This window comes from Cupressus sempervirens, chromosome 5, assembly GCF_028749045.1.
Source record: "Cupressus sempervirens isolate cs-2001-9-10 chromosome 5, ASM2874904v1, whole genome shotgun sequence".
Lineage (NCBI taxonomy): Eukaryota > Viridiplantae > Streptophyta > Pinopsida > Cupressales > Cupressaceae > Cupressus > Cupressus sempervirens.
In genome coordinates this window covers 962,476,588-962,489,675 of record NC_143122.1, presented here as the reverse complement: position 1 = coordinate 962,489,675, position 13,088 = coordinate 962,476,588, and positions in this window count along the sequence as shown.

Sequence of the window (13,088 nt, the reverse complement as noted above, 5' to 3'; positions counted from 1 at the left end):
TTGGATGCTCCTGCATCAGACACCCAGGGTAGATTGAAAAGTGACCCTGTCACTTTATGAATGGTAGAGGAAATCCCAAATGGGAAACCTCAGCTACTGAAATTCAAGTTGATTCCTTGATCGATCGTCCTTTTCATTTGACCAAATAATCTTCATACTGCCTGTTTTTGGTACTCCTACCCACACGATGATCTAGGATATCTTCTATCTCCTCCTTCTTAGAAGCAGGAATCAGACATGGCTCTAACACGAGCTCCTCATCTGCACCATCTTCATGATACTCTGTTAAATCTAGAATGTTGAAAATGGGAGAAATGTGAATACCATCTGGCAGCTCCACTTCATATGCATTACCTGAGTCATGTTTCTTCAAAATTTTGCAGGGGCCAAATTTCTTCATTTTCAGCTTGTTGTAAGTATTGGCTGGAAATCTTTCTTTTCGTAAGTGCACCATGACTAGATCCCCTACTTGAAATTCCTTATGTCTTCTTCTTTGATCAGCCCTAGCTTTATACTCTTGATTCATTTTGGTAATGTGTGTTTGAACTTCCTCATGTAGATGCTTGATATGTTTAGCAAATTCTTTAGCTTCAACACTTGTCCTCTCCCCTTGCTCTATCTTCCTTAATTCTGGTGTAGTTCTTGGGCTATTCCCATATACAATTTGGAATGGTGATTTTTCAGTACTTCTATTTATAGAGTTATATTAAGAAAACTCTACTTGTGGTAGAATCAAATCCCATCCCTTGGGCTTTTTCCCAACTAAACATCTCAGAAAATTGCCCAGACTTCTGTTTACCACTTTTGTTTTGCTATCAGTTTGTGGGTTATGCGTGGAACTAAATTTCAAGTTGGTTCTTAACTTTTTCCACAATGTCCTCCAAAAATACCCCACAAATTTAGTATCTCTATCAGAAACTATGCTCCTTGGAAGACCATGTAGTCTTACCACCTCTTTGAAAAACAAGTCTGCAATATGGATAGCATCATGAGTTTTGTGGTATGGAATGAAATGTGCCATTTTGGAGAACTTATCAACCACCACGAATACTGAGTCATTACCCATTTGCGTCCTTGGAAATCCAAGAACAAAATCCATACTTATGTCCTCCCATGGCCTTGATGGAATAGGCAATGGCTGATATAGGCCAGTACCAACTCACAAACAAAAATGCAACAAGATGGAGACAAGAGATGACAAAATGCTTCGTAAAGCATCCATTAATACTTGAAATTCATTACAATATTCTCTAAATGAAAGGACTCCAAATTCTTACAATATCAGAGAGATTCCTCACTAAGAGCATCTATTTCTCCAACTTGATTACAAATGATAATAGGCCTTTTTTAAATAGGCACTTCTAACCCAAGACATTACAAACACAACCAATGTGGGATAAAAGGTAAATACAACTACCTTTAAATAAATATTAAATTTTCACCCAAATACAACTAAGCACCCAACAAATATTAAATACATGATTTATCGAAAACCTTCTAGAATTTCCACCTACACACCTCGATTAATGGAATGACAACTATTTTTCTTATTTTCCTATTTATGCCACCTATGCACCTTGAAAATAGAAATTCCTCTTTTCTCCTTTTTTCCTTATTTTATTTTTAAATCATTTTTCTTTCTATTTTCGTCACTTTCTCTCTCCTCCACAAATTTTTTTTTGTTAAATTTAATTTTTCCATGCAAGATGCTCCTGTATCAGACTCCCTTGGTAGATAGAAAAGTGTGTCCCACACTTTGATGTCAAAAGAAAGATATAGAACCATCTTCATCTTCACCACAAGCTTCCACCTCAATAGGGACAAGAAAACCAACATACAAATCTTACACTTTTTTTTTTGTTGATACATGATGCTCCTGCATCTGACTCCCATGGTAGGAAAACTTTTGTATGGATTCATAAAATGAAGTAGCCACTGTTGACTTTTTTTTTTTTTTCCTCTTCCTCCAACACATAGCTAGAACAAGTATCCGGTGCCGATATATTTCCTTTTTTTTTTCTTTTCCAACAACTAGTCGGAACAACTGTTTGCTGCTGAAAATACTCCTTCGCAATGAACTCTATCCAAGTATAACTCTCATCCTCATCCAATCTTGTTGAATTAATCACACCTATAATAAATCCAGCAACACCATACCAATCTTCCTTTGCATACCATACATCACGAACAAGATCCTCATGCAAACCATCATTAATATCTTTTAAACTCATATCAAAGACAACATCCCATGATTCATAAGAATTTACCTATTTGACATCTTCATCTTCGCTTGCCTCTTTTATGTTGTCAACAATGCATGTAACTACTCCACTTGCTTGATCTCCAATGAAGGCACTATACCTTTCCTCCATTGCTACAATCGTCAAATCATCTTGATCTATTTCAAGTTCATAGATCTTGTCATCTTCATGCTCTTCCTCTTCTCGTTCATCTTCTTCAACTTTAGGTTCACAAATAATTTCCTCTTCATCCTCTTTCTCTTCCACTAGATCATCTTTTTTTTCCACATCCAAGAAATTATCAACATCTCTTTTCTGGTGACATGGTCTTCATTTTTGCAACTCACCTTCTAATTCATTCACTTGCTTCTGCAAATCAACTAGCAATGATTGTTGATTTCTTGCTCTAAATTTCTCAAGTCGAGGAATCCTCAGAATCCATCAAATCACAAAAGTCATCTTCTTCTTTCTCTTCTCCATAATCAAGTCTTTAGAAGACAAATCTCGTCCAAAATAAGAACCTCATGCAAACTACCTCACAGTCAGTGACCTGTCTACACAATCAAGAAATTTTTGACAAACTTCACCCAACTCAAGGTGCTGGTGCAAACTGCCTCATGTTCGGCGATCTGTCTGCACGCTCAGGAACTCCTACTCTGATACCATTGATGATGGGCCACACCACCCGTACCAACTCACAAACAAAAATGCAACAAGACGGAGACAAGAGATGACAAAATGCTTCATAAAGCATCCATTAATACTTGAAATTCATTACAATATTCTCCAAATGAAAGGACTCCAAATTCTTACAATATAAGAGAGATTCCTCACTAAGAGCTTCTATTTCTCCAACTTGATTACAAATGATAATAGGCCTTTCTTTAATAGGCACTTCTAACCCAAGGCATTAAAAACACAACCAATGTGGGATAAAAGGTAAATACAACTACCTTTAAATAAATATTAAATTCCCACCCAAATACAACTAAGCACCCAACAAATATTAAATACATGATTTATCCAAAACCTTCTAGAATTTCCACCTACACACCTTGATTAATGGAATGACAACTATTTTTCTTATTTTTCTATTTATGCCACCTATGCACCTTGAAAATAGAAATTCCTCTTTTCTCCTTTTTCCCTTATTTTATTTTTAAATTATTTTTCCTTCTATTTTCGTCACTTTCTCTCTCCTCCACAACTTTTTTTTTTTTTTTTGTTAAATTTAATTTTCCGATGCAAGATGCTCCTACATCAAAGCATGAATCAACAAACCAAATGCTTGTGTAGCAATGGAGAATCCTAATACATTTAAAGATGCCCCCAATCCCCCATCATGAAGGATAGAAACAAAATCACAACTGAATTGTGTGCTTATGCAAGTGAAGTATGTAATGCAAGATTATATTAAATGCAACCCTAGGTCTAGTTACCAAGCCTTGATAATTTATCATCAATGGACTTAAACAAAGCTTATATGTTCCACAATTACCACTAACTTTGCAATCATGGAAATATGAATAGGACATATTTCATAGGTTTTTTAGGATTAAATGTAAGCATTCAAGGAACAAGAAATCAAAATGACCAGAACATTTGTCCCTTTTAATATAACAAGTTAACATAAGCATCATCGTATAAACACTAGGATGACCAGAATGTTGCTTGCATGCAAACACGCCAAACACATGAAAGATCCTTCTTATGCTAAGTAGTTGGTAAGTAGTCCGTCTACAATGACCTTTGCATCCGTATCGTAGGACAACATTTGTAATTTTTACTCCTAGTGACCCATACATTCACATAGTAGGATGAGTATTAGATATTAGTGTAGCATAAAGAATTCACTTCAAAAGACAAGGAAAAGTACCAATCTTACTGATTGTCCAATTAAGAGGAGTTGAGGTACACATGGTCATCCAACACAAGATGGAGGCTCTTATAGTGGAATATAAGATTTTGAAACCCTTTTTAGGAAGATGTTGGAAAGAAGATGGAGTGGAAGCCTTTGGAAGCTTAAATGACAACTTTGATTTGTTTTCAATATTCAAGTCCTTCAGAAGAGACTTGGGAATCCATATAGCTTTCAATTTTTCATTAGATGCTTTGGAATGCATTGCTTCAATAACATATTTAAGAACCCATTCTTTCTTTGGTTGAGCTCTTTGAATAGTGGACCTTTGCGGTCTCTTTTGTGTATTTTCCTTCTTGAAACTCACATGTTGATTAGAAGAGACATAGTGAACTTTTGAGAATGGATTCATGCACTTGTGTTTGAGTTGATAATCCAAATTGCTTCCAAAGGACTCAGGACTTGTGGAGGAATGAGGCCAATATGACTGGTTTAGATGGAAAGGTGAATGTGAAGAGTTCAAGTGTGTGTATCTTTGTTGATATTGGGGTAGGGTAGGAGGAACGTGTAATGGGCTAAGAGTGGAAGTAGGAGATAGAGAAACATAAGGTCCCAATATGGATGGAAGGTTTGAAGATTTTAGCTTAGATGGATAGGGACCAAGGATAGATTTAAAAAATGTGAATGGACCATGAGTATGAATATCAACATCTTTAGGGTGACCAACACAACCAATGCCATCAATAGATTTATGAGTAACTATTATAGGAACAATACCTTTGATAGGAGTATTTAAAGCTTGAGCATAGTTTGAGGGAACACTTTTATCTTCAAAAGGAATTTTAGGTAGTATAGGAAAATTATCCTTCTCTTGGTCTTGAATAGTCTCCTTAGGGCTGGTGGAAGGAATACCTTGATCTTGGTAGAGGTGGATGACATGGGAGATGGATGACTATGTGTCTCTTGAGATGGAGGCATGAGATCTTGGAAGATTTGAAAGGGGATTAAGGAATCTTGGTCTTGGTCAACACTTCTTTCTTCATCATTTAAGTAGTCCTCTTGACATGAAACAAATTCTGAGGATGAGGGAGTATGTGAATCTGTATTTGAATCCATTTTTGGAGTCTACATAATAAACTCTTGAAGTTCAAAAGGAAAATTACTTGGAATGGACTTCATAGGCATAGCAAGGAATGACGAAGTATGATCTATGAAGGTAATCATTGAGGGTACACATAGTCAACAAGGGGAGTAGTGAGTTCTTCTTTTGGTGAATATGTATTGGAAAGATTGGACAATTTAGAAGGTGGTTGTATGTTGGAAGAAGTGGAAGTCATGTTTGAACCATTACTAGACATGGTTTCATGAGGTTGATCCTTCTTGAGAGTATAATAGATATAGTAGACAAGAGCTTATATTTTTGAATTATGTCATTTTCAAAGAGATCTTGGATCTCATTTTTCAGCTCCCTACAATATGAAGTTTTATATAAATTATGTCTACGATAAGCACAATAGTTACTCATAAAGGAAACTCTTGCCAAAGTGACCTTAGGTAACATAATGAGTTTATTTTGAAGAAGTTCTTCCAAAGTTGATTCATAAGATTTTCCCAAAGGGGTGAAATCACACTTTGGTTTAGGTTCTCAAGGCTTTTCTTCAAAGATATTTCTAGATTTCTTGGGTGTTTGTGAAGTGTTCTCAAATATCTTTGATTCAAGATCACAGGAATTTCATTTTTTTTTGTCATAAGAGGAAGGAAAATTTTCTCTCTAGGAGAATTTGTTCAATGATGTTTCATCTTCTTCCTTCAGTCTTTGAAGTTGAGTGCTCATTGATTGTCCAGTTGTTGCTTCATGTTTTCAATAAGTAGCTTTTCTTCCTCACTAAGAATATTGGATTTAGGACATTTGTTGTTAGCCATTTTGATGTACTATGTTTCAAGTAGTGATAGCCAAGATTTAGAACATAATTCAAGTTGTCATAGTCATAGACAATGATGAAAAGAAAAAGCTTAGACAAGGACCACACTAGAATATAGTCTCAACCAAACAAGATAAGAGTGCTATATACTAAGGCATGAATAGTCTAATTTGAAGGCTAGAATAGCCAAATATTATGACTATTGTAATGTAGAGTATGACAAGCACTAAAAAATGAGAATTAAGACAATTAAAAGATGAGATTAGTCTAAGTATGGGTCATGAATCTTTAGCTAAGAAAAATGTTGCTATTTGGGATTACTTTTAGATAGAGAAGCAGTAAACTAATGCAGGAAATAGACTTGGTATAGAGTGTAGATAGCTCTAATAGACCAACTTGATAGTTCAAACTCAAGATCTCGCATGAAGATCCTCTGAGAGGCATGTGAGAAAGTAAACAGGCACAAGTGAAGACTCAGAACCACAATTTAAACTCACATAAAGAGTTGCATAGACTATGCAAAAACATGCTAGACTTGCAAGCAAAATAGAATCTAGATAGCAAGAAAAGACTACAAGATCTCATGTGTAAATTTGCATAAGCTCATGCAAAAACCTAGATAGGGTCACATGAAGAAATGGCAAGACAACAAGCATTCACACGAAAGTTTGCAAACTGTGTGCAAAAATGGAAACCAAACTAATAACTGAACTAGATTTTGAAGCGACTTTGAATATTTATACACTTTTGGACAAAATTTTGGTTCATTTGGTAGATTTAAAATAGATAGAAAGGTTGATTTTAAAGTGTTTTAAATAGAATTTTGTTTTGAACAAGGCAAGTGTTTTCAACAAGACATAGGAAGCAAGTAGTAGTCGAATACAACCCAACTGAGGACAAAGAAACTTAGAGGGATGGGGGAGTCTTGACTTGTGGTTTGTTTAAGTAGGTTTGGACATGTTTAGGACTTGATAAAAAACATGCTTTATCCCTAGAAATATAAAATGGTAGAGAAAGAAAAACCTTTGTCCCACATCTTATGCACATGTCTGTACCTCACACAACCATGTCACCCCCTAGAGGGCACTTGTGTTTTTGGTATATTCAAAGGACTCAATAGTATATGTTGAACAAGCACCCTTGTGGTAGGGGACAAGCATGTATAGCACCTTAAAACATCCAATAACATGCATATGGTGAGTTCTACAGGAGAGATTCTACCCCCTCCTTGTACAAAGATTATGCCTCCTTTCGAAGGTGAACTAGGTAGCTTCTAACTAAGAGGTTTTTACCTGCCTTCCATTAGAATTAATACCTAGTGGCTCTACAAGCAGAGTTGAGGCCAATAGTCCACCCACATCTGAAAGTGCACACTACTTTCTTAGCAAGCCAGGGACCAGCACTGACTAGTGCACAGACACAACCTCTCTTTAACATGTGATGTCAAGAGTGAAGGAGGCAAAATTAATCTAGCCTTATATTATTTTTCCCTACAAGGCTTCTTTATTAGAGTGATTTGGAATCTTTGGTGAAAAGAGTGTGCTCACTTGGGTCATTCCTGGAGGTTGGATCACTCTGATAGGCCCTCTAAAGGATTGACACAGACTAGTGGTCTAGATTTGAGGGTCCAAGTTTCTGATTTCACTCAAGGGGAAAGAGCATAATCCTCTACCTTATTTCCTAGCCCAAACACATAGAATAGGTTAATTACTAACTTAGCTTAATCAATCTAGACTCATTCTTCCTAAAGATTTTGATCCCCTCAAGAGGAAACCATCATCCCATCATAGAAAAGAATTAGCACTAGAGAGCCACTAAGTTGCTTGCCTTCTTTGGAATGTCATCTTTCAGAAGCATCCAAGTTTCTAATTCACCCTTGGTCATGACCTCCAAGTGGTGAAGAACATAATCCCCTATTCTTCTATCTTGCAACCTAGGAAGTTCACAAGCCCTAATTAGACTGTTTTGAAAGTAAGAAAGAAAACACATTGTTTTGTGGGTTTTAAGATTTGATCTTTGAAAAATCTATCTTTGATAGCATCCTACAAACACACAATTAGTTCATGTTTGGAGAGTTTGTATAAAGGATTCTTCATCAAACATCATGTAGACAATTGTTAGGTTGTAGAAAATCAAAAAAATTGAAATAAAAATGCTTCAGCGAAAATGTGTTTGTCAAACAAAAGCTTAACTATGGGATAATTAACACATAACTTCTTTTGTTCTTTTTTATACCCATAAAAAAGCTTAGAAAATGTCAAAACCTATGAAAATATCAAAATTCAAAACATATTATTTTATCTAGAAAATTGGAAAAGCTATCTTTTGTATTGCTATTGCAAAATTTTGTGTGAAATATGCATAGGCCCGCACAAAGAAATGCTCTGTATCATGAAAAATCATGCATAGACCAATGCAAAGAAATGCTTTGTACTACACAAAATCATGCATAGGTCTACGAGGAATCTTTTACTAACCCACACGAGAAAATGAGGTGTCATGCAAAGACTTGCATAATGGGGCACTTTATCGCATCATGAAGTGTATAGATTTGTGCGAGAATCTTCAAATCTTTGCACAAAAATGAAATTTCTCATCCAAAAATTCAAGAATCTATACAAAATAGTATGCATAGAATGCTAAAATAATAAAAAAAATGTAGATGAGGCTAGAGAAATTGATTTCCTCGACCCCACAGCGGGTCCCATAAATGTATGCATGGAATGTGGCCTCAGAGTTAACACACACACTTCAACATGGTCATTGTATGAAAATTCATCCCAAGAAGAAAATTAGATTTTTCATCCGAGAGAAATCTTGCAAGGTGACCTGTTGCCTTCTATCTAGGTGGATTTTACCTATTTATGCTCTCAAATTTGAGGTACAAGCAATCAGACCATACTAGAGTGAAGGGTTTTTAAATGATTAATCCTATATGAGTGCAATTATTCTAAATGTTATGGAAATATTTAATCTAAATAATAAAGAAATTAAGCTATATGTAATGCATTGTTTAATCTAAATGAATATGAAGATGTTAAGAAAAAGCACGTATAAAGCTATGAAAGTGGGTATGCAATCCTACAACAATTCAATAGCATAAAGATTCCAACCTCCTTAATCAGGAATTATGAGTCCCTTAAATAGAATTCTTGGAATCCATCAACGGGTGAGATCAACTCAGATCGATGGTCATGATTGAAGCAAAGATTCAGATAAGATGGAAACTTCCTTGTGTAGGTGAAGTGAACTATTTTTGATTTGAGTGTGATGAGAAATTAACTGAACTTGTCATGGGTGTGAGATGAAGTTAGCTAGATTGATTCCAATTTGAGAGATAGTTCACTCAAAGTTTCCATTTAGAACTAAAGAGTAGAATTAATAAAGATATTTAATTTAATAAAATGAGATATGACCCCATAAATACCTTTTCTATTTAATTAAATCATTTTATTCAATTAATTAGAATAGGCATATTTATTAAATTAAATAAATTTAATTCCTTAGTACATTAGCCTTAGTTGATAATTTAATTTAATAAAGTATAAGTACTTTAGGTTGAATTAAATTTAAATAAAATAGGTTCAATGCGACTAATATGAGTAAATACTATATGAATTAAATAATAAGTATGATGAACGTAGGTTAGGGTTTTCTACATCTGAAAATTAAGTCAAGTAGTGAATGTCAGAGCAAGAATTGCCTAATGGCATAGGACTTAGGATTGATTGAAATAGACCAAAATTGGTGATCATGGAAATGAGCCAATTTTGGGGTATTACACCTAATATTCATGTTACTATATAAACAATAATATTTTTTATTTGAACAAAATTACCATTCTCAATGATCTGCATATTTGGATTTTCAATCTTAGGTTTATATGACTTCTGACTAGTTGATGTTCTTCCTTTACCAACTACCTATTATACTACCTTCTTCTTAGTCTCTTCCATGGACTCATTATATTCATTGATCTTCAGTGTTTTCCTTCTCTTTCCTAGGCCACTGGTTGTCTTCTTGGTCCTATTCATAGGAGATAGTGTAGGTTCTTTCTTTACCTTTACCGATATCTCTTATTTTCTTTGCATAGATTCTATTACTACCACATCTTCAACAAGTTTCTTCTTCTTTCTAAATTACTATTTGACATGTTGCAATTGTGAAACTATAGCATAGGGAGCAATAGGTATCTGTGAAGTATATCCTACTTCTGTCACTCCCTCTAAGGGTGTTGCAATGGAAATATGAGTAGCTTCAGATACCTCTATTTTTCCTCTAGCCTACATCTCCAAGGTTATACCCTATATCTCATTGAATTCATGCCTTGTGATTCTTGATTCCTGGAGAGTAGCTTATATCCTTTTCTCAGCATTCTTTTTTATTTCTCTACTTTAAAGCTTAGAGAGAACTTGCTTCATCTTTTCTAATTGCAATATTATCTTTGCATAACTTAGAATGATCTCTTCACTCATTTCATAACCCATAGGTTCTATAAATTTAAATGTATGTTCCACTACCTCCATACAAATTGTATTAGTTTCTACCATAAAAATAAATTCATCTTTGTATTTCCCAACCATGGAAGGAGGTATTATTTATCTTTATTTCATTTCCAACTAAAAATTCTTCATCATTCTATGAATGTCTCTATCTCTAACATCTTCAAGTTTGGCCCTATAAAACTATGTGATGGTCTTCATTGTGCACTCAATTCTACCGTAGCTTGTCATTCCAAGGAATTTATTGGTTACATGGAAGAAAAGGTAAGTGGTGATTCAAATATAAACACTGTGTTTTCAGATTTCTTTAGCTTTTCTATGTTTTCCAACAATTGTAATCTAAAAATTTTACACATGTTCACCCTTTTTCTTTTCCACAACTATTACATACACTGCATGTAAAAATTCTATTGACAGAACATTTACTCTTGAACTATGATTGAATTTATATCCAATAATCTTTCTCAACACTCTAACTCCAGTATCCTTGATTAGGTCAACTCTCATATTTCTACCATCAAATTTTGTCTTCAAATTGGTTTCAACAATTTTCCTTACATTTCTGTCATTTACTGGGTTACAAACTTCATTGCTTAGTCTAGTGTCCTTATAAATTAGGTCATTGTCAATTATAATAGGTATATCTCCTACCAAAGACATATCTTCATTCACTCTACTCAAAATAATCCTACTCCATTCATGATTATTGTATTCCATATAAAATATATAATTGATCAAGTTCAACTCATTCAAGTATGGAAACTCAAATTTCAAGGTTAGGTTTCCATTGCACATAATACCTAAATCCTTATGAATGCTTTCATCTCCAATACTCTTCAATTTAAACTCAATGTAACTTCTAACATCTTCTATGTAAAGAACATTTGGTGGGATTTGTGAAAATGCTCTGAAAGGATCATCAATTAGAGAAACAAATGGGTGCCTCTTAAATTTGTACCTTGGTCTCTCACTAGCATCACACACAGACTGACTTGACATTATTCTTAACTAATTATACTAAAAATTCCAATGGAAAGCTTCATAAAACACCTTCATTATCATGTATCAGGGCTTTTTCAACTTGTCACTTTCAAAATGCTTCAATTTTCTCTCAAACTATTATCAATTCACTCACAAATGTTCTAAAACTCTTCACATGAGAAAATGGTCATCAAAATCTTGTTCACAATTCTTAAATCATTTCAAAATTTACTTCACATTAAATGCATGTCTACTTTATTTTCAATTTTTTTTTTAATATTTTCAGTAGCTTGTTTTCTTCTATACAAAGTATGAAGATCATGAATATCTTTGCATAGTTAACCATAATTTCCTCACTATTTCCTCTGCCTTCTACTAAGTACACAAGTTCTAATTCTCTCTCAAGCTCTAATTCTAATCAACTGATGCTATGTCTTAATAGGAAATTCTTAATTCAAATATGATGAGTTGAAAACAATTTTTGACTTCAATCTTTCATTAGGTGCATCAAAATACTGCTCTTCTTAAATTGTATGAGAACTTCCTAGATTACTAGCTTTCAAAAATACTTCCTTGAATTCATTAACATGCTCTTTGAGTGCTTCCTTCTAACTTTTATCGCTCTCATTACCATTTCTTCTATCTTTTTTGTTATTTTTCCTTCTATAATTAGGATTCTCGTTGAAATTCCTTCTATCCATTCTACAAAATTTTGTTGTGTGTCTAAAGTTATTCAATAATTGACATACAAGTACATTCCTTCTCTGATTGGTTTCATTCTAACTATAAGGTGCTCTATAATTCCTTGCAATGTGTCCAATATTGTTATATTTGTAACATACAAGCAAGTTCCTTACTCCTTTAGGTCTTTATCGATCATTGGATCTTCTTTGTGATCTCCTACTTTCATTACATACAAGGCTAGTATCCCTAAACATTCTACTATTTCCATTAACTACTATCAAACTTAGGTTTCTTGCAACCTATTGCTTTATTTCCATGACCATGACAATTATAACAATAGAAATTAGTGATAGGTCTAAAAGAATTACCTATGCAATCTCTCTTCATATGACCAACTTCATTGCATATAAAAAATATACCTCTAAATTCATGTCTAACTTCATTAGGTGATTGCTGTATTTTCTTTGGTTCATCATGTTTCTCAAATAGATATTTTTTCTCTATTTTCTTAGGTTTATCATGTTTCTCAGACAAATAAACTTGCACAATTTCTTTAGGTACTTTTTTAGATATCCATGATTCAATTGTAATTTGATCAATTTTTTTAAGCCTAGGGGTTTCAACAACTGAATCTGGTTCTTTCCTAAATTCATTTTTTGGCTAAATTTTCTCTAATAAGATATTCAAGACCTATCTTATCATAAGAGGATCTCTGGTAAAATAATTGGTCATCGATTTTCTCACTACTAAAATAAAGTTTCTCTAAATGTTGTTTATCTTAGATGTCAATTCTCCTTTCACAATAGTATTGTAATTTTCTAGTTATGCATGCTTTATTTTAATAGAATCTAATTCAGATGTTACTTGAGTCAACTAGGATCTTAGGTCTACATTCTTAGAT